At 39.9% G+C, this 21,782-nt stretch overlaps 1 pseudogene; it reads left to right on the top strand.

Annotated features, from left to right (window-relative positions):
- The window catches only part of LOC113264701 (forkhead box protein H1-like), a 44,998-nt pseudogene that overhangs the window by 5,894 nt on the left and 17,322 nt on the right, over nucleotides 1-21,782 (top strand).

The raw sequence follows: 21,782 nt of genomic DNA, 5'->3' as shown, positions 1-21,782 counted from the left end.
CCTGCAATATTCACAAAAGAAACTATTTACTCCTTTCTTCTATATTTTCCAAAAAATACAATGCAATTTGTTTGCTAGGAGAACCATTCAAATTTCTCTTCGCCATTGACAATAGGTTTTGTTTTAATAAATTCGTAAATGTACAACTCATTAAAATCTTCAGTCTCGGCAAAGCCGATAGAACATCAAGACAATTTTGATGCCAAATAGATCACAAAAGAAAATAATGTTTTGTTTTGTGGTGGTTTTTTTAAGTTACACCAGCACAGTTCTAGCGCTGGACTTAGAGCTATCATCTGATTTCTCAAACCCAATTTGAAGATACTGTTTGAGATCAGGCGAACATCTTTTTAGCAGCCTGAGACGGGTCTACAAATCCCTGAATAAAATACGTAGTGTCTGTGTTCTTCATGGAGATAATGGTGAGGACGAATCTGATATACGTATATGACAGATGTGTATCAGACATCTCTAACACAACACAAATTTTTTTAACGGGTTGCAACAATTCAATGACCTATCCATTAGCCTGGCCAAAATATTAAATCTCTAGGTAGTTTTAAGTGAACTTGAACTTGATCGGTTCTTAGTTCTGCTTCAAAACCCCACGTTCATGTGCATGCAATTTCCCCAGCAGCGGAAATGTGGATGGTGTGGGTCAGTGAGCATTCCTTTCCAGGGTGCTTCTCAGATGAAGCCCCACGATTAACACAGTGCCCTTAATGATGGGCGGGGGACTACGCATTCCAAGATTGGCCTGGATTCTTGCCAGAAGGGAGAGAAAGGGGTCTTTGTATGTGGACATCTGAAGGGCGGGCATAAACATGTTAGTTGATACTTAACACCCAAAACCAGTGCCAAAACCGTTAGCTCCCCTCAATAGCCGACTCCGGTTTCAACTGTCCGCGACAATGGGGCAGCCACCTCGATATAAAAACTTGCTCTTTAAACATCCTCCGAGGAATTCCCAAAATAGCAGCTGTTAGAAGAAAACAGACCCTAATTCACTGACAAACGCGGACCTTTTAATGTTTTTCTGGAGACAAGTTTCCCAATTGTTTTGTTCCTACGTGACCATCTATGCAGGTTTCATAATTACCTCGTCGGTGACGCGGCGCGGTTCCTGCAGGCTGGCGGAGCGGCCCGGCATTCACATTCACATGAAATCGTCAGTTCCCGCGACAAGAGGTTCAGCTAATTCACGTGGTGAATTTTGTATACGTTTTCCCCCTGGTTTTCCTTCCCTGCTGTCCTCGCCCCCTTTCTTCTTCAGTGCAGTAGGAGAGGCTGGCGTGCCTGCAGCTACACCCGCTCGCGCAGGCTGAGCGCCCTGCAGGGCAGTGCAGCGAAGCCCCCCCAGACCTGCCCGCCCGCTCCCTCCGAGGCCCCTCTGGGACCTGCTCTGCCGTCCCCTCCACAAGGCGGGAGGTCATCGCACACCTGCAGTAACTTCCGTCGGCGCCGTTTCGTTCTGGCAGACAGTCATCTGTGTGACGTGCATTCCACACGGAAAGTAAGCAACCCGCTATCTCTAGAGAGCCCTGGGCCAGTCAGGTTTCTGGGGGGTGCGGCAGCCCCAGAAACTTTGGCTTAGAGTGGCCATGTGGAGCCAGATAAGAGAACACAGCCACACGCTTGCAATGCAAAGGGCTTTGATTTCCTTCCCCCCATAATAACTCATGCAAAATAGTAACTCTACGTTGAGGTCATTGGGTGACTTTATATATATATATATAATATATATATTATATATATAATATATATATGACATATAATAATAATATATATATATAATATATATAGGACAATCCTATATAGGGCAGATGGCTCATACCTTTTCAAAAGAACTAGGGGCGACTCTGAAATGTCGGTTTTCAGCAAGCACCTCAACAGACAAGTGTGGTCACTGCAGGACATCAGCCCTGTGGATGTTTATCTAGGAGGGCAACGTCCCTGGAAACCATTTAGTGAGGACAACTACAAAGCACATTAAACGTGGAGCTATTTAATACATTCATCAAATTATATCTCTTTAAGGATCTATATAACAGGGGCACCTGGGTGGCTCAGTGGATTAAGCGTCTGCTGTCGGCTCAGGTCATGATCCCAGGGTCCTGGGATGAAGCCCTGAGTCGGGCTCCCTGCTCAGCAGTGAGTCTGCTTTTCCCTCTCCCTCTGTGAGCTTTCTTGCTCTCACTGTCTCTCGAATTAAAAATTTTTTTAAAAAGAATACATCTAATAGTCTTTAATTATATAAATGATTACATATAGCATGGTTGTTACTAATGTGTAAAAATGTATTACTTTTAACTCTTTCATTATTTTTTAATCATCAGTCTCCTATATTTAAGAGGGTGATAATGTTTAGAAATTTTATTTAATAGACTCCTATGTATTTGGAGTAGGATTATAGTGACACAGCGAGGGGTGACGCCCTTTTGGTATAACTAGAAATTCTAGTAAAGGCAAAAGTTGACATTGCAAACTTAAGCCTTTTGTGTGACCTAGTTACATTAGAATATATTAGTAAGGTTGCGTATTGTAGGTTTTATGTTTCATTAGAAAGGTCATCACCTATTTGGGTCGAAACGTTAAAGAGAGGAGATCACATTAGCAGAGTGCTCTTCAAGGGGCTGAAGAATGAAGGTACTTCGCCTCGTTAGAATTACCTCGCTGTAACTCGATATTCTGATTTTACAGTCAGAAGAGACAATAAGAGGGCTCAGAAGTCCCAGATTTCGTATTCCTCTTGTTGGAAATGGATCGGTAATTGTGCCATGACATTGTTTCTCCAAAACACAAATATAATACAGTAAATGCAGTCCACCTGTTTGTTCTGATTATAATCAAAGATACCAGCCCCATACCCGCTAACTCATAGAAGAACTTACTTTCCAGAGGGCTGCTTAGTGCTCTCTAACATTTACACTGCTGAATTAAGAGATCTTGAGCTATTTTAAAACATCATAACTTTTAATCCCAGAGTTATTATTGAAATAAATGCATTATCCGGTTTCTATGTATAATTCTTAGATGTTTTACGGGTTTAACAAAACCATAAGCCTCAATAATCGTCAATAGGTGTTACTTATAATTATGCTAAGAAGAAATTTTAGATGCTTTGCTTCTATCACTAACGACAAGACGACATAAACCTATATAATGATTCATCCTGGTAAGCATTTTGTTAGAATCTTTAATTTCTATAAAAGAATAATAAACTATCCTGTCATTTAATCTCCAGATTATAGGGGTCGACCCTGTGTTTGGCTCTTTTCCTTTACGAAGAACAAAATATGCAGATTACCTTGTATAATGGCATTTATTGTAAGGATACCGAGTGGTAAGGAAGCAGGAAAAATGCCCCCAAGCAAGACTTCTGAAGAAGCCTAACAGCACTCAGGATTCCACCGCAATGCCAGAAGCTCAAGGGCAGCTCCAGAAGTCTGCTGTTCGGGTGCCTCGCGGTTTCCCTCTCGTCCTCTCTCTAGCTCAGGGCTTTCGCCTGTCTCCATTCCTGGTATGTCTGCACTTCCCCAGAGCCACACTGTTGGTCTCCATCTCTTTCTGTTTATTTGAAAGTCACGCTCCCTAGGAGCAAAGATGCCGTCTCCATAATCAGTCCAAATCCAGATCAGAGCACCACAGTGGAGGGAGATATCTTCCCAGGCCACTCAGACGCTGACCTGGGTCTTAGCACCGATGGCAGGCCAACTCTGGCTGTGGCTGGAAAAGTGAGGTCACACGACAAGGCAGGAGAAGTTTACACAAGGAATTAGGAGCTCACAAAGGGACGGTGGGTACGTGGTGTGCCCTCATAGCACCACGAGCACGCATAACCTCAATGCATGCCACACAGCACCTCACCAGAGATTCAGCCTCCAGCTGCCTACCACCCGCGGGAGAAGAATTTGAGGGGTTTGCTAAGATCTGTTCTCCTAGAGGGACCAAGGGAGATATCAGACACTCTCATCACCACCATAGTGTCAAGACCCCTGCTGGAGTTGCTTATACTAAACTGTTTTTCATCATCTGCCTTTAGCTTTCATTCAAATTAATGCAAAGGAAAAAAGCTTTGTTTTCGGAAATGCTTCCTTGTATTGGCGATAGGAATAGTGTTGAGAACACTCCGCAGGGCAGTCGCATATGCAGCTCTATGGGAGAAATTTCCTTTAGGACTACAGAGCACAGCTATTTCACCTGGGTCCTGTTTTGTTTCTGATCTTGACTCTTACTCTACTTCCGATTTTCCTTAATCCTAGTTTTTTAATATTTTGTATTTTGCCTTTTTTGATAAATTAATTCAAATCCCTTGAGGAAATACAGTAAAACATATAATATTTCAAAAGACATATATGACAAACAGAAAGAGCATTATATTTGATCCTATCGTGCTGAATTTCTGAGATAGTCGCAAAGGTCCACTGATATCTACCTGTTCCACTGAACTAAGAATTTAATTCAAAATTGCTGCAGAGAAGACCTCACCAAAAGAACTATCCTAATTCAAGTCAGTGTCATAAAGAACTTTCTGTATGAAAAATATCACAAGTATGCAACCTCTATGTACTTCCAAATACCAATTTATATCATCATAATTAGTACCTAATCCTATAAAATTTGTAAGTCCACACCATTGCTAGTGACATTTTCATGAAGGACAATATTGTATAGAAATAAAAGCCAAATTAAAACTGGCCACACCGTGGTGATATAAATAGAAATATACAAATTGTATTGCCAATAAAAGGGGAGGGGGAAAGAATCAACATGCTTAGGTGACTTTTTTGTTAAAAAAAGAAAGAAAGGAAAAAAGCTTCAAGTGCCTCAAAACCCTCTATCTGTTGTTGATTGCATAGCACAGTAAGATAGAGTGAATGAATAATTTCTGATTCTAGTAGAAGGAGATATCGTGACAACTGGCTGTTACCGAAGCCGCTCCTCCAGTGTCTTAAAGAACAGTTTGTCCGCTGGTGCGCATGCTCTTCTGCTTAACCCGAAACCTCCATCGATCTCCGCAGAGTGGGCCATAGGTAACCAAGTACTTAATGCTTTGAATGCTGGCACATTCAAAAATAGTCTTTTATTCAGGAGAAAGGTCTCCGTCAAATGCGCAAGTCTAATGCCAAATCTCTATCAATTTGAGCAAAACGATCATTTTTATGTTACGTTTTCCAAGCGTGGTCCTTTCTATCTTGCACACACACACCACCCTTGTCTTCTTCCACCAGACAACTAACATAATTTGCTACATGCACAGATCCAGGGGACGTGTTGCCTCACGAAATCAGACAGGAATGTTAAAAAAATACACAGAGATTTTCTTCCAAGGCAGAAGAAGTTTCTAAGTGATAAAAGAGACTCATAAGTTTCATCTCTCTCTCTAATGAAGATGAAAATCATGTTAAACACCAAATACACTTGTCTAATTACATCAGGAAATACCGTTCTGTATTTGCTAATGAAATGTGATGCCACTGTGTTCACTGAGAGCCAAAACAAAGTGAAGATGTAACATTCTAATTACAAAAAGGCAATTGGTAAAATGGTTGTATGCTTTGAACTGTAATAAAAATTAATAAAATTATGTAAATACAAACACAGTTACTGAAAACATGACACTCTAATTTTAGAAAAGCCACAGAACATAATGACTTAAGAAACTTCAAACCATTTTTAACCTCATTCTCTTCACCGAGAGAAGACTAATGAGAAAATGTTTGTCTGAAAGGCTAATATTTGTTTTGATATATTTACTTCATTGCTCTAAGTACGGAAGCCACTCCATATCCTATGGCAGTAAGGATAAAATCCTAAATAAATAAATAAATATGCAAGCATGGGTTTTCCATCCACAGGCATTTTGCAACCTCCAGCTAAGTCTCCATTGATGCATTCATAAATGTCTTAATGGCCTTATTACGTAGAGTCCTGTTATAATACGGGAGCCAGAGGACACACAGAACCCCCTCATTGTGTGCTTTCCAAGTTATAAGAAAAGGGATGCATCACGCATCACTATGTACACAGAGAACACGATCTGACCTCCGCGATCAAATCCATGGTATAACCAGGTGCCTTGTAATAGGCTATTATCATAGCTGGTGGTTAGTGATTCTCCACAGTGGGCTTTGTTCTGTACTAATTTTTCATCCTGAAATCTCTTCATAGCGTTCATGTTGACTCAAGAAATGCAGTGTCTTTAAAATTAACCTTAGGAGTATATGTTCTATTAAATTTTCTAATAATTTAAACATGAAACATTATTAAAATTCACATAGCCTATTCGTACATTTTAATTCTTTAAAATTAATATTTTCATTGACTATGACAGAGATCAGTGAAACGATAAGCTTTCTAACTTTCATCACTTAACAATATCTTAGTCAAGAAGTGAATATGGCTCTAAACCAAATAAGCAATTTAAAAACTCTTCAAATGCTGTGTCTCTGAATCGTCTGAATAAATACCATATTCTTTACTAACAGTCTTCAATGATAAATGTGCTTATTTGCAATACACTTACTCAAGGAGTTATAAAGGGACCAGAGATAATGTAAAAGGTCCCTACTTGCTTTCGTATGCAGGAAAAAAAAATACTACTTCAAGCCTGAAAACATATGATGGACAGTATATCTTCCATTTGGTTCTGATTACTTTTTGTAATCTACTGGGAGTTAATACCAGAGCACAGATCTTCTGTGTTTCTACAGAAGTCTCCCCAAAGGTAAGTATAAGAATGATACCAGCTAAGAGGATGTGAATTTACTATGATAAAATTGCTACAAATACCCCATCAAAATTATGTATATATGAAAATTGGGAATATTTTTATTTTCAGTCGCTTTCAGGATGTGATTATGTCAACAACGAAGGATTTACCTAATCCATAAAAATATATCATTTATTGTGCTTTTAACATGGCTCTTAAAAAAAAAAACCACTTCAAGTAGCAAATACACTGTAACAAAATCGGAGTAGTATTTAAAACACCCAGATTAACCATCTAAATGATAAATATTGCATGGTGCTGCACGTGTGTCCTTTGTAGTGTTTTCCAGTAATGCAGCGCAGTGCAGCATTTCAGCAAACCAATTCAAACATGAGAATCGCTACAGAGCAAAAGCTCTTGTCACTGTTTGTGATTGTCTAATGGTATATGGTTCAATCATAAAGGGCAGCTGACAGGCTGGTATAAGAAATGAATTTTCTTCTTCCTCCTGACACATCAGGGTAGGGCCCCCTGCTGTAATGCAGAAAATCTTTTATGCAAAAAGAATACACCATCTTTCAGCACATGATTGCTATTCAGAAGATTCTGATTAGGTTTTTTGGTGCATTTTTTAAAATATTGGTATAAAATTACACAAAGAGCCAACTAAGTCTAGGCTTATGCCTTCTCTTTCCCACTTAGTCATTCTGTGACCTCGGGCTTATTCCCTTTTTTCTCAATGCCTTCATTGCCCCATCTTTGAAATGGGAATGGTAATAATAAAATATGGTTCCTGTCCTAGAATTTCTTCAGTAAGATGAATAACACAGATGACTATTCATTGAGAGTTTCAGCCTATGCAGAAAAATACCATCCACGCAGCGTTGGGGAAAACGATGTTCTATTTTCAAACACTTAAAGAAGAGACAGTCATACTAAAAGCCGTAATCAAAAATAAATCAAACACATTGCATAAAGTACAACATTTCAGATTTGAAACTTTTGGGATATGTTGTGCAAAGTGTAAACATCTCACTCTCCTGGGCACAGAAGGATCAAACCGCAATCTTATTGGATAAGTCTGTAATGAAAATTAACATTTATTGTCTGTGGACTGTATGTTAAGCACCTTGATAAATACTTTACCATTTATTTTCTCATCGAACGCTCACACCTTCTCCTTGAAGTAAGTGCTATTATTAAATCCATTTTATAAATGAGAAAACCGAAGCCGAGAGATTTTTTTTAATTGTCCCCTAGTTAAAATATTTAAGGACAGGAGGATACTTCTTAAGAACGCTGGCAGTCAAGCCAGAGTCAACCCCAGCTTATACTTTTAACTACTAAGCTATGCTGTATTGATTCATTGATGAGATGGCCAATATTACAGGCAGGATGGGAGAATGATAGGAAGGACAGGAGACAGAGGACCTCAGTCCTCTGGAAAGAACCCAGAGGAGAGTGACTCCGACTGGAGGAGACACAGGTGAGTGGAGCAGCCGGTGGGGAGGGCTCATCAGAACAAGCAGGGCGAGTCACGGGCCTCAGCTAAATTGGTGAGAGAGTCACGGAAGAGTGAGAAAAGGACTGGGCAGGTGGGCCTCCCCTGGGAAAGTCAAGTACGATTATACCAATAATAGAGGCGAGGCAGAGCTTGGGAGGCAGGCTGGAGACGCGCGAGTCACCTGGGAAAGGGACCTCTGAAGGGAAGAGGCACTAATGAATGTGATTTATGTGAGTTCATGTTCATAAGGCTGTATAAATGCAAGTTATTATTGCTCGAGGAGTCTTACATTCGCCAGAAGGAAAGTGTTACCTAAGAGAGACATCGGAATAAGATATTCTGTGCAAATTAACTGGGGCTGCAATACTGTGGCTAAAAACATCCTACCTCTGGCTGAGTATCCCATTATCTAGTCTGAGATAGTCAGGGGATGGATTAGTGCTACTTTCAGAGGTGGGGGGAGAGATCAAAGCACACCCTGTTGGAGACTGAGGTGCTGCTGGGGTTTTTAAGAAATGCAAAGGCAAATCCTGCTCTGGGAAGAGGCAGAGTAACTAGCAGATACATTTGACGGGAGGCTGGGACTGGACAGGAAGTCCTCAGAGGAGGGGCGCGAGAGAGGTCTGGATGGAAGGAGCCTTCACAGGAGATTCTCATGGCAGAGGCTTAAATGGGAAAAGGCCTCACCTGATGAGTTTGAGGACATCCAAGTTGACTAAAATATCAAATTTTCCATATCAGTTTTTGGGGTTTTTTTTAAGATTTTATTTATTTGAGAGAGAGAGAGATAGCGAGAGAGATCATGAGAAGTGGGGAGAGGAAGAAGCAGACTCCCCACTAAGCAGGAACTCCCCCAACATGGGGCTCGATCCCAGGACCCTGAAATCACGACCTGAGCCGAAAGCAGATGCTGAATGGACTGAGCCACCCAGGTGCCCCCATACCAGTTTTTTTGATGGAGGTCTGTGGTTATATTCTAAGGAACCCAAGAGTTTTTTAAATTCAAGAAACATTATCTTACACTAAAACCACTTCTGAGATTACCTAATTCTTTAAAAAGAAATGTGTGCATTTGGGGACCCTTTTATAAAAAAGAATAAAACACTACGAACAAAAATTATATACAAAAGTATTTTTCTTAATATCTTTCTTTCTTTTTAGTCATCTCTGCACCCAAGGTGGGGCTCAAACTCACAACCCCAAGAGCAAGAGTCGCATGCTCTTCTGACTGAACCAACCAGATGCCCCAAAAGTAAGTATTTTTTAATGAAGGTAGATAGGGCCCAGGCATGTAAGGGGCTTTGAAGGTTAAGCATAGCGTTTGGTTAGGTTGGGACAGAAAGGGCAAAACACTCAGTAGAGGTCTGGCCCGATTCACTCCCCCTGTGGGGAGCCAACAAGAGACATGGTTGAATAGTTGGAAGCTTTGGTGTCCTCAGTGAATAACAAGAGAGAGGATTTTGATTATCAGTGTGTAAAGAGTGCCATAATATAAAAGCCCTGGAGAAGGTTCTGGCATTAGTTAGAAACCACAGATTTTTCTAATTGTCCCCATGGATCTGGAACAAAAATCAAAGGACTCTGCCACACAGTTACATTCACGAGAAATAATCTGCCTAGAAACTCAGTGATGATACTCCAATTCAACTTTGCTGTTCTCTTAATGAGTGGTGGGTTTTTTTTGTGGTCATATGCCTTGATGTTAATGATCAGAAGTCAATAAAGATATGTTTTAATTACTGATCAAATATACTAGTAACCACCTGTAGATTGTTAGCTATTCATAAGTGCACTACTTTCTCATAAATAGTTCTTTGATTTATTACGCCTTATACCATCCATTATTTTATTTCAGAGAAATCAGAGATTATAGGGAAACTCTGGGAAAAGTCTATGAAACACTAATACCACACATTGACCCTTAAACCTGATTTGGCACACAGAGCCAGATCATAACCAAACTAACCTGAGTGACTTAAATTGATTAAATTAATCCATTGTGTTGAAAACTATTAGAATTCTGACTCATTTCCAAGTAACTTCACTAAAACTGGGATGATGCCCCCAGGATGAGTCCATTATTGAGTTACATGACTCGTCTGTTGTTTGAGGTAATTTTTCAAATATTCAGGGGAAAAATGTTTTGAATCTTTTAAAAACTCTCTTAAAAGCTATTGCAGAGGATTGGGACGACAAAGGTTATAAAATGTAAATTAAACCCCAAAATAAAAAGATTATAGCATAAAAGAAACTAGGGACAAAGTCAGGTTTCATGGGACCTTAAGCTTATATGAGTTGGAAGCCTTTTTAAGAAAAATAATTTTAGATTATGAATTAAAAATGTATACAAAAATGAATATTCTCCAATGATGTGAGTAGGGACCGGGGCAAATAAGAGGTCTTGAAGATTAAGCATCATTAGCTTCCCAATACATTCACCTCCTAGGAGGAGCCAGGAATTATGATGTTCCTTCATCTTCTGAGTTACTCAGCACAGGGCCTGAGATCTTTCCACTGGAATAAATTAAAGATGATCTTCCTCATAATTAGAGACAGCAATAGAGAGAGGTTAGTTAGTGTTAAAATTAATGCATCAAAATGATTCCTGTAAGCAGCCAAGAACCAGGAATACAGTGATCAGGCAGGAGTTAGGGATAAATCATGGGTAATTCTGTAGTTTAAAAAAATTTTTTTAATGAGCACCACTTATTAGAAAATAATGTGACATAACCTTGTAAAGTTAAACATTCACAAACTCTAAACCTGACAATTCTGCTCCTCAGTGTGTGTATGTGTGTGTGAGATTACATATATATATATGTATATTACATATATATGTATATTACATATATATCATATATATATAATTTGTTAGGATAAAATTAAATTGAAACTACAATAGAAAAATGGCAAATTTTGTTTTGACTCTTATCTTACTTAGTAAAGGAACGGATATGCAAGAAATGCAGAGAAACTATTACAGGGTTCAAAAGTATTTTCATTTTATTAAAGTTCCGATTCAGAGCTATTTTCTAAAGTTAGTTGGGAAGCCTTGGTATCTCTCCCTCCATCTCTCATTTTTTTGTTACTCTGGCCAAAGAGTTCTCCCATGAATTTCCATCAACGGGACTCTTGGTTGATTGCTCTCACTGTTATTTGGGCCACAGATTTAATCTGTTTGTGGATGAGCTGGTAGTGACTCTACACATTCCACCTCCCTACCCCCATCACCCGATCCCTGTCCCAGTCTTTTCTCTAATGACACCGCTTAATATGGCAGATAAAAAGTAAATACGTCTCCTCCAGAGATTGTCATGAGGCCTAAGAAAACCACTGAAAATGAAGGACAGCATAATAACAATACACATTTACAAGCTTGTAAAATATTGAGTGCATTTCCTGTCATATAGCAGATGATCAATAAATGGAAGTTGATTTAGTTGTTCTTAATGTTATGGCCACCACGGTCATAGCCTAGGTCATTCGCAAGTGACGCCATTGCAGTGGAAGACTGTGAAAGAAATAGAACATGTGTCCTCAGCTCAAAGGATGCTATAGCAACCGTGTCAAATAGGGCGCTGCAATGTCAGCAAACAGCAAGGTATGGCCAATAGAGCTCGTGGCTACTTAAACATAGCGCCTTGTTCAGACTACTAGCCAAATGCGTAGCAAACTCAAGCTGCAAATGTCAACCAGACATTTAAACGAGCTCCAACCTTGAAAGGATTTACCTTGAAAGGAAGTGGTCACCTCCTTCCTTGGTTGACTTGATCCTTAACTGCACTGGTCCTGCTCTACAACTGTCCTGAGGAGGGAGTACAGTGGGGATGGGAAGGGTGTGTGTGTGTGTGTGTGTGTGTGTGTGTGTGTGTCCAGTAGCCCCATAGTCAGGTACATCAAAGCTTTTGGCTCCCTACTTTCTTGCTTCAAATCTCTCTCTTTGGGCACTATCTTTGACTCACCGTATAGATCCTATAGAAACATGGAGACCTTCTGCTAAAGCCTAGGAGTGATTCTCAGGCATCCACAAGCCCAGAGAAATGTTCCATTCTGAGAGGTACATCTCCTTCCCCCATGATTGACAACTGACAAAAACTAAACAGGTAAAATTCTACCCCCTCAGGCCTAACTAATAATGTTAATCATTTGCCTGGGTTATATAAGAATTATACCCAAATAGGAACAATCAGATCTTTATACCACAGGAATGTAACAAAAATAAAATAATTGCAGAGGTGGCCAAAATCTTTAGTCATCCTCTCCTCTGTTAAAAGTGTCAGCTTTAGATGTTTGCCAACCAATAATATAAATTGAGATGCATGTGGCACTGTGGTAGACATTTTGGTGGAAAAGATGAAAATGCTGTTATTTTCTGACAAGATTCTTCACCCTTTTCTGCAAATGGCCATTCGATCATTAATAAATATTAACCTCTTACTTTGTACTGTTCTAAGGCCATTGGGATATACACCGGTGAAAAAAGCAGACAAAAATTCCAGTTCCCATAGAGCTTCTGTGCTGGTGTAGAGAGACCAAAAATAACAATAAACACAATAAATAAGTAGACTACATAATAGGTCAAAAAATAATAAATACAATATGATAAGATAGTCGAGAGTAGGTAGTTAAGAAGGGGGGAGGGGTTGAAGCCAGGATGGTTATGACTTCAAGAAGGCAGTCAGGGTTAACATCTGAACAAGGTGAATGAGAGGACTGAAAGCAGAGAATCCATATAAGAGGCCATCGCAGTGACTCAGGGAAGAGAAGACTGTGGCTCAAACCAGGTAATAGCAGTGAAGATGGTAAGAAACCAGACTGCAGGTTTAATTCAAAGGTAAAGCAAACAGGCTAACTGCTAAGATGTGGAGTGTGAAAGAGAAGATTCAGGATGATTCCAAGGCTCTTAGCCCAAGCAACTGAAGAGGTGAACTCACTGTCAAGTGGAGTGAGAATGCCTGAACATGTTTGGGGGAAACCTCAAGGCATTGGTACAACAGCTTCAAACGGGGAACGAAAAATGGAAGGATCCTCCTGAGGAAAGAAAGAAAACTTCCTCTGTCCCTTCTTCTGACCCCAAATCAGCTGTAGAGCTAAGAATTCAGTCTGCCTTGATGTGCTTGTTTTGACACAACCTTGCGTTCACTCTCTCTCTCTCTCTCTCCAGCCTTGAAAAGAGCATTTTAAAAGAAAGATATGCATGGAGGAACATGCATCTACAGTTTTTAAAACTGTGGTTGAAGAATCATGTTATTGAATGAGATCAGGCCAAAGTTTAGTGTTTGTAATATTTGTATTTCAGACTTCTAAAAAGGAATGAATAATTTGTAAAACCTGCCTCGAAGGTCGTTTGTCTCTCTTGTGATATTAACAAAGCCACTCCAGCTTTTGTTTGATTAGCATGGTGTATCTTTCCCCACCCTCTACTTGTAACCTATTTTTGTCCTTGTACTTCAAACATATTTCTTGTAGACAGTATATATTTGAGTCTTGCTTTTTTATCCAATCGGACAGTCTTTTCTTTTAAATGGGGATATTGAGCCCATTTATATTTAATATGATTAGCAATATAATTTGGTTTTGTCTACCACATCCATCTGCTTGCTATTTGTCCCATCTTTTCTTTGTTCCCCTTTTTCTCTTTTCTGATTTCCTTGAAATTTATTGAGCATTTCTCATGGTGTTGTCTTATCTCCCTTGTTGGTTTAGTAGATAAGCCTCTTCACTGTGTTATTTCAGTGGTTGCTTTAGGATTTATACTATAACTTATCATAGTCTATCTTCAAATGGCGTTATACACTCTATGTATAGGACATAAGAATCTTACAATAATATACTCTAATTTCTCTTTCCTGAACTTGGTTCTATTTTTCTCATATATTTTACTTATTCATATACCCCAAAATATTTATTATTTTTTCTTTAGACAATTACCTTTCAAAGAGACTTAAATATCTTACTTATTCACATAGTTACTAATCCAGTGTCTTTCCTTTCTGTAGATTCAGATTTCCACCTGGTATCGCTTTCCTTCTGCCTAAAGGACTTCATGAACATTTCTTTCAGTACACTTCTGCTAGTGATAAATTTTGACAGCTTTTGTATGTCTGAAAAGTCCTTATTTCACCATTGTTTTTAAAAATATTTTCATGATAGAGTCATTAATGCTGTGGTTGTAATCCTTTTGTATATCAAATCAACACACTATATACCTTAAACTAACATAATGTTATGTGTCAATTTTATCGCAATAACACTGGACAAATACATTTTTAAAATTTATCTTATTTATTTTATTTTTAAGCAAAGTCTATGCACAACATGGGCCCAACTCGAACTCATGACCCCAAGATCAAGAGTCGCATACTCTACTGACTGAGCCAGCCACGCCCTGCTGCATAAATAGTTTTTAATTTTTTATTTAAAAATAAATACTTGTGGGCCACCTGGATGGCTCAGTCAGTTGGGCATCTGACTACTCTTGATTTCTGCTCAGGTCATGATCTCGGGGGCTGTGGGATGGAGCCCCACATTGGGGTCCAAGCTTGGCAGGGAGTCTGCTTGAGATTTCTCTCCCTATCCCTCTGCCCCTTCCCCTGCTCATGAGCTCTCTCTCTCTAAGAATAATAAATAAATCTTAAATAAATAAATAAATAAATAAATAAATAAATAAATAAATAAAATTTCACTGGATATAGAATTCAGATAGACTACCAAAATCTACTTGGGTCCCCCCCTCCATGCTATAGCCTTGATACTCTCTATAGACAGGAAACTGGTATAATCATAGGGCTCGCTCTTTCGTTTTCCATCTCTCAAGAGTCACTGTCCTTCATTGTCTAATGTCATGTCTTAAAAAGTCTTATTTCGTGTATTTTTTCCAGCTTGGTAGTTCCTTAGGGTAAGAAGGCAAACCAGGTCCTTCTAAATCAGGTTTTTTAAAATACGGGGGAAAAATAGGCAAATTCCATCCAAAATGATCAGAGTTACATCTTCGGTTAATGGCTAGTTAAGGAATGGCCTAGGGAAAAGTAGAGAAATATAAATTAGGAATCATGTTGATTCTTCAACTAAGAAAAGCCACTGCTCATTAACTATTTGGCTAATTAACTACAGTGATCTCCAGTGGATGCTTGCCATTTTTGTTGAAAATGGAGTTGAACCCTAAGTTAAAGGGGCAGGAAGAGGAAGAGAAAAAGGTATAAGAAGGGGAGAGGAAGAAGAAGAAGAAACTTGAAGAGTAGGAATATATTTTTTAGAATACGGAATACTAACGACAAAACCAAGTTTCTGCCATATACTTCCTGTTATATATTTCTCAGAAGAACCACAATATTCTATATTTTTAGTACTCTGGGTCAATTTGCTTTCTTCAAGCCTACAACCTAATTGGATCATTCAATTTCTAAACTTTAAAGGACATGACATATAATATAATCTTTCTGTATCATTTAAGGTGATGAAATTTAGGAAAAATTTTGATGCAAAATTGATAGTGACTTCCAAATACTGACCAGTTAGGAGATTTAATTAACCCAGCTAAATATACTAGCACCAGTTTGATATAATGGCTTCAAGTGTGATTAGGCGTTAATACTATTTTTCCTATGAAATAAAGATTTTTTTTCTTTAAGGTGTTACGGTGTTTCCCAAATCTTTTACACTTATTCCCAGTAAACCAGGAAGTAATCTATAGCCAGATTAAAACTAGGAATGAAAGATGGTACTCATCATTGACATGAGAAGATACCGTCACATAATCACACTTAAGAATAAAAAAACAGGGGTGCCTGGGTGGCGCAGTTGTTAAGCGTCTGCCTTCGGCTCAGGGCGTGATCCCAGCGTTATGGGATCGAGCCCCACATCAGGCTCCTCTGCTATGAGCCTGCTTCTTCCTCTCCCACTCCCCCTGCTTGTGTTCCCTCTCTCGCTGGCTGTCTCTGTCAACTAAATAAATAAAATCTTTAAAAAAAAAAAGAATAAAAAAACAATACTTGATACACTTATGTAGAGGGGGGAAAACAACTATTAAATGTCCTTTAAATATGGCTCCGTCTTCCCAAGAAATGTGAGTTTTTATAACAGAACTTGAATATGTGGCATCAAATATATGCCCCTGAATTAGAAATGCAAAACTGAATGTATTAAATAACCCTGGCAGTAAATAATAATGTTTCTAAGCAGAAATGCATCCTACATCTCTGTTGTACAGAAAGGACATCGACTTCTATCAATCAGCTTTGAAATGCAAATTTTGAGAGATAACAGAGAGATCGCATCACCTGTGAGAAATATCTGATCAATGCTATGAAATTTTCAATAAAGGTAGGACTTTTCAATCTATAAAAATTCTTAAAGACTATCTCTTTAATTAATAAATATACACACACATATATATTAAATTCAAGAAGAGCAGAATTGCTAGGGATAATGGAGAGCACAACCCAATAGTATTAAAAACCATTGTATTTCACAAATCTTCTTAGAAAATTTCAGGCTCTTTTCTTAAGATACTTTCTATGCTGCAAATGTGGAAGGGAGCATGAAGGATGTTCATTGATATAAAATTAAGCTAAAAGATACTTTGGCCTCAATTATCTAGATATTTTGAGCGAATGCCAGATGGTTTCCTCATTTTTCACTTCCTTTGCAGGGAACAAACAGCCTATGTCTTCTTTACAGGAAAAACTTTGCTCCCATTATATCATTGACAAATTTCAAAAGTATAAAATGACTTTGAGATGAGTCATCTCTAAGAGACCAGAGACTTGAATAGTTCCCCGCTTAAAGATGGGACTTCTTAGTGGTTGCATAAAAATCCTGGTACTTTAACCCCAGGATAGCAGTTTGTGATCCTCCCCAAGCAGAACTTTGGTGTCTACACGAGTTTAACCCTGTGACACCTCTCTGGGCCCCTCGGCACCCTGTCTCCCCCTTGTCATCTAGCATAGCGCCCAGACTTTGCTCCTTCCTTCCACCCTCCTTGATCTGTCCGGGCTCCTCTGGGCAGGCTGGTGCTCAGTTACATGGCTGCACTTCCTCAGCCCACCCCACGACAGACTTTCTTCACTGGTGACAGGAAAAAGGACATGTGAGACACACGCTATGGTGTGCTATGGCTGGGTTTACTTGTCCCTAACTCCACCAGCTGAAGTCAGCAAAATTTAGTGAGTGCACATTTTTTCTTTAAGATTTATTTATTTATTTGGGGCGGAGGGCACGAGCAGAAGAGGCAGAAGCAACAAACCCCAGCAGACTCTGCACTGAGCGCCGAGTCCGCCGTGGGGACTGGTCTCAGGACCCGGAGATCACGAGCCTGAGAACATGACCTGAGCCAAAACCAAGAGACAGACACTGAACCGACTGCACCACCCAGGCACCCCAAGTTAGTGCACATTTATTCAGTTCGTACTACACAAAATATTTAGTTTGACTATATTTTAACTGTGATGTTTGCTTATTCGACTACTTTCTTAGGTGCCAAATGATCCTTTTTAGCCTCTTACTTTCAGGGGTAAAAAAAAAAAACCTAAGGAAAAGAAAAGTTAAATGATAATTACAATTCCAGGCTGATATCGCCAACCTTTAAAAAATCAATAGCAATTCCATTCATGAGTCCAATTCATTCTGTCCTGTGAGGAGGTGTGTTCTGTACCCCTGGGAGGCCCATCAGGATGCCAGGCTGGTGAATGTATATTGCAGCAACCTAACATTTTTATATGGCCACGGATGTCTGGTAACACCCCCTCGCCCCCCCCAAAAAATTAAAACTAAAATCGTCTCTGCTGTGCTCCTTAGACAGTCTTTTTTTTTTTTAAAGATTTTATTTATTTATTTGACACAGATAGAGACAGCCAGCGAGAGAGGGAACACAAGCAGGGGGAGTGGGAGAGGAAGAAGCAGGCTTATAGCGGAGGAGCCTGATGTGGGGCTCGATCCCATAATGTCGGGCTCACGCTCTGAGCCGGAGGCGGATGCTTAACCGCTGTGCCACCCAGGCACCGCTCCTTAGACAGTCTTAAGCAAACACTGTTCCAACTGCTTTCTGAGAAAAACCCTCAGTTGTGTCTATGACCCTCCATGTGAATTGCAGAAGCGTCGTGTCCAGGCCAGAGCACAAAGCAGGCTCCTTAACTTTCCCAATAAATGTATTGATACCACCCCTTGGTCCCCAAAAAGCGCCCTGTGTCCTTATTCCACAATGGGAATAACTGATAGACACCAAGCTTGACAGAATCACCTTGAAGTGTTTGACATCCAGTTCCAGCCACAAACCCAGTGGACAGAAAGTACATTTGAGAGCGTTCATCTGTCTGCTCCTCTGAAAGTCGAGTTCTCGACTTACGTCTTATTAAACATCAAAAGGTTAAATACTCAGGCAACTTCCCTTCATGTGACCTGGACCTTCGTCAAAGGCCATTACAAGAATGATCCATATTGATCACATTCCTGTATGTGTGACAAAACAGTTGCTGAGAATGTACGCCCATTCCGTTACACAGGTTACAGATACAATAGTTAACAAGGGTTAGTTACGGGAACATATTAACAGCTGACTCGATTCGCTTCTTTTCTTTTTAAATATTTTATCCATTTATTTGAGAGAGAGAGAGATAGTGAGAGAGAGCACGAGCAGGAAGGAGTGGGAGAAGCAGGCTCCACACTGAGCAGAGAGCCCGATGTGGGAGTCGATCCCAAGACCCTGGGATCATGACCTATGCCAAAGACAGACACTTAACCAACTGAGCCACCCAGGCACCCCTTGATTTGCTTCTAGTAAAACTGAAAATACATCCCTGCACTCCCAGCCTAGGGCCCTCTCAGCAACACATTTCCATATGCAGGTGTCCAGCATCTGCTCCCATCTATGGTATACTTTCCCTCTTCCGTATTATCAACCCCCCACTTCTGTAACATTCTCTCTGTCTCAAACATGCTGCAATATTCTCCATATAAAATAAAACCCACATTTGACCCCACATACCCTATGGCTAATAACCATTTCTCTGCTCCTCTTTGGTAGCAAAACTCCTTAAAAGAATAGTGTAAGTTCACTGTCTTCAGTTCCTCTCTTCCCTTTCCCTTTTGAGCCTCCCCAGTTTAACTTTGTCTTACCACCACTGCTGAGCCATCTTTTGTCAGAGTCACCACTGAGTGTATTCCTAGCCTCTGTCTTTATTTTATCTAGATGGTGAAACGAGATGGGGGAGATATTCATTGCAGGTGCAAATTTTGAGGAGATGCCAAAAACTCATTAATTGAGATAAATAACGTTTTAATGTAATATTTTTAAATGAAAATAAATGCAAATCAGGGAAATACAAATCAAAACCACAATGAGATATCACCACACACCCGTCAAAATGGCTAAAATTAACAAGTCAGGAAACAACAGATGTTGGCAAGGAAGTGGAGAAAGGGGAGCCCTTCTACACTGTTGGTTGGAATGCAAGCTGGTACAGCCACTCTGGAAAACAGTATGGAGGTTCCTCAAAAAGTGGAAAATAGGGGCGCCTGGGTGGCGCAATCGTAAAGCGTCTGCCTTCGGCTCAGGGCGTGATCCCAGCATTCTGGGATCGAGCCCCGCATCAGGCTCCTCTGCTGTGAGCCTGCTTCTTCCTCTCCCACTCCCCCTGCTTGTGTTCCCTCTCTCGCTGGCTGTCTCTATCTCTGTCAAATAAATAAATAAAAAATCTTAAAAAAAAAAAAAAGTTGAAAATAGAGCTACCTTACAACCCAATTGCACTACTCGATATTTACCCCATATATACAAATGCAGTGATCCAAAGGGGCACCTGCACCCCAATGTTTATAGCAGCAATGTCCACAATAGCCAAACTGTGGGAAGAACCCAGATGTTCATCGACAGAAGAATGGATAAAGAAAATACACAATGGAATACGACTAAGCCATCAAAAAAATGAAATCTTGCCATTTGCAACGACGTGGATGGAACTAGAGAGTTTACGCTAAGAGATATAAGTCAATCAGAGAGACAATTATCATATGATTTCACCTATATGTGGAATTTAAGAAACAGGATCATAAGGGAAAGGAGGGAAAAATAAAACAAGAGGAAATCAGAGAGGGAGACAAACCGTAGGAGACTTTTGATCATAAGGAACAAACGGAGGGTTGCTGGAGGGGAGGAGGTGGAAAGATAGGGTAATGGGGTGATGGACATTAAGGAGGGCACAGGATGTAATGAGCACTGGGTGTCACGTAAGACTGATGAATCACGGAGCTCTATCTCTGAAACTAAAAATACATTATATGTTAACTAATTCAATTTAAATAATTTTTTAAAAAAGAAAAGAAACGCAAAAAATTAATGATGAGCAAAATCTCAAGATTTTAAATAAAGGCAGCATTTGACAAGGCCCAGACCAAGGTAAGGGGAAATAGTCTAAGCGTAAGGCCAGATCCTCTCTCTATTTAAAAGGTGATACTTTGGGGGCACCAGGGTGGCTCAGTTGGTTGAGTGTCCAACTCTTAATTTCAGCTCAGGTCATGATCTCAGGGTCCTGCGATTGAGCCCCATGTCAGGCTCCGTGATGAGTGTGAAGCCTGCTTAAGATTCTCCCTCTCTTTCTCTCTGCCCCTCCCCTGGCTCACTTTTTCTCTCTTGAAAAAAAAATAAATAAATAAAAATAAAAGGTGATATTTTGTTTAAATATTAACATCCAAAGTTCTTACGTTAGCCTCCAAGTCCAGCTCTAAAACCTTAGCCGAAACAGAATCAGAATCACCTGGGGTCTTGTTAAAACACCAAGTGCTGGGTCCCACCCCCCAGAGTTTCAGATGTAGCATTTCTGACAAGTTCCCGGAGATGCTGAGGCTGTTGGTCTGTAGATCACACTGTGCAGACCATCGGCCTACAATGCCCTGCATGATTTTTTACTTCTCTAAACTCATCCCCCATTACTTCCCATCTTCTTTTCTCTGCCCCAGCCGCTCTGGCCTTTTGGCCTTCAAGCCAGCACTACTTCAGGATCTTTGTCATTTCTATTCCTTCTGTCTGAAACATTCCTCCCCTAGATAACCAGAAGGCCTCTCCCTCCTTGAGGTCTCAGATCAAAAGCCCTTTTAATAAGGTTTTTTCTGAACATACTACGTAAAACACCAAATTTGCCTCACCCCCACCTGCTCCATTTTTCTCCATAGAGCTTAACACCATCCGTTCTTTATATATTTATTGTTTTTCTCTTCCCTCTGGAACTTAAGCTTCATGACAGACACCCTATACTTATTTCAGTATCAATTCCAGAATTGAAAATGGCATTTGGCATATAAGTGCTCAATAAATATTTGTAAAGAAATGAATGAATGAATGAATGAATGAATGAATGAGAGAATCGGACATTCACTCTAGACTATTTCCACATCTGTTTGCAAGCTGCACAGGTGGAAGGAATCATCAAATGTATCATATGAATCTGAGCAAGTCACTCAACTGCAGCCTCTTCTTGCAAGGTTTTATTGTAAAAGCACCTTAACTGGCTTCATCAACCAAAAATAAAACTGACGTTAATTCAGTAACCAATACAGGAAGCTTCCAGTGTCCCATTC

The sequence above is a fragment of the Ursus arctos genome, unplaced genomic scaffold (assembly GCF_023065955.2).
Source record: "Ursus arctos isolate Adak ecotype North America unplaced genomic scaffold, UrsArc2.0 scaffold_13, whole genome shotgun sequence".
Classification (NCBI taxonomy): Eukaryota; Metazoa; Chordata; class Mammalia; order Carnivora; family Ursidae; genus Ursus; species Ursus arctos.
The sequence above is the reverse complement of the archived record's forward strand: the minus strand, read 5'-3'. Positions and strand labels throughout refer to the sequence as shown.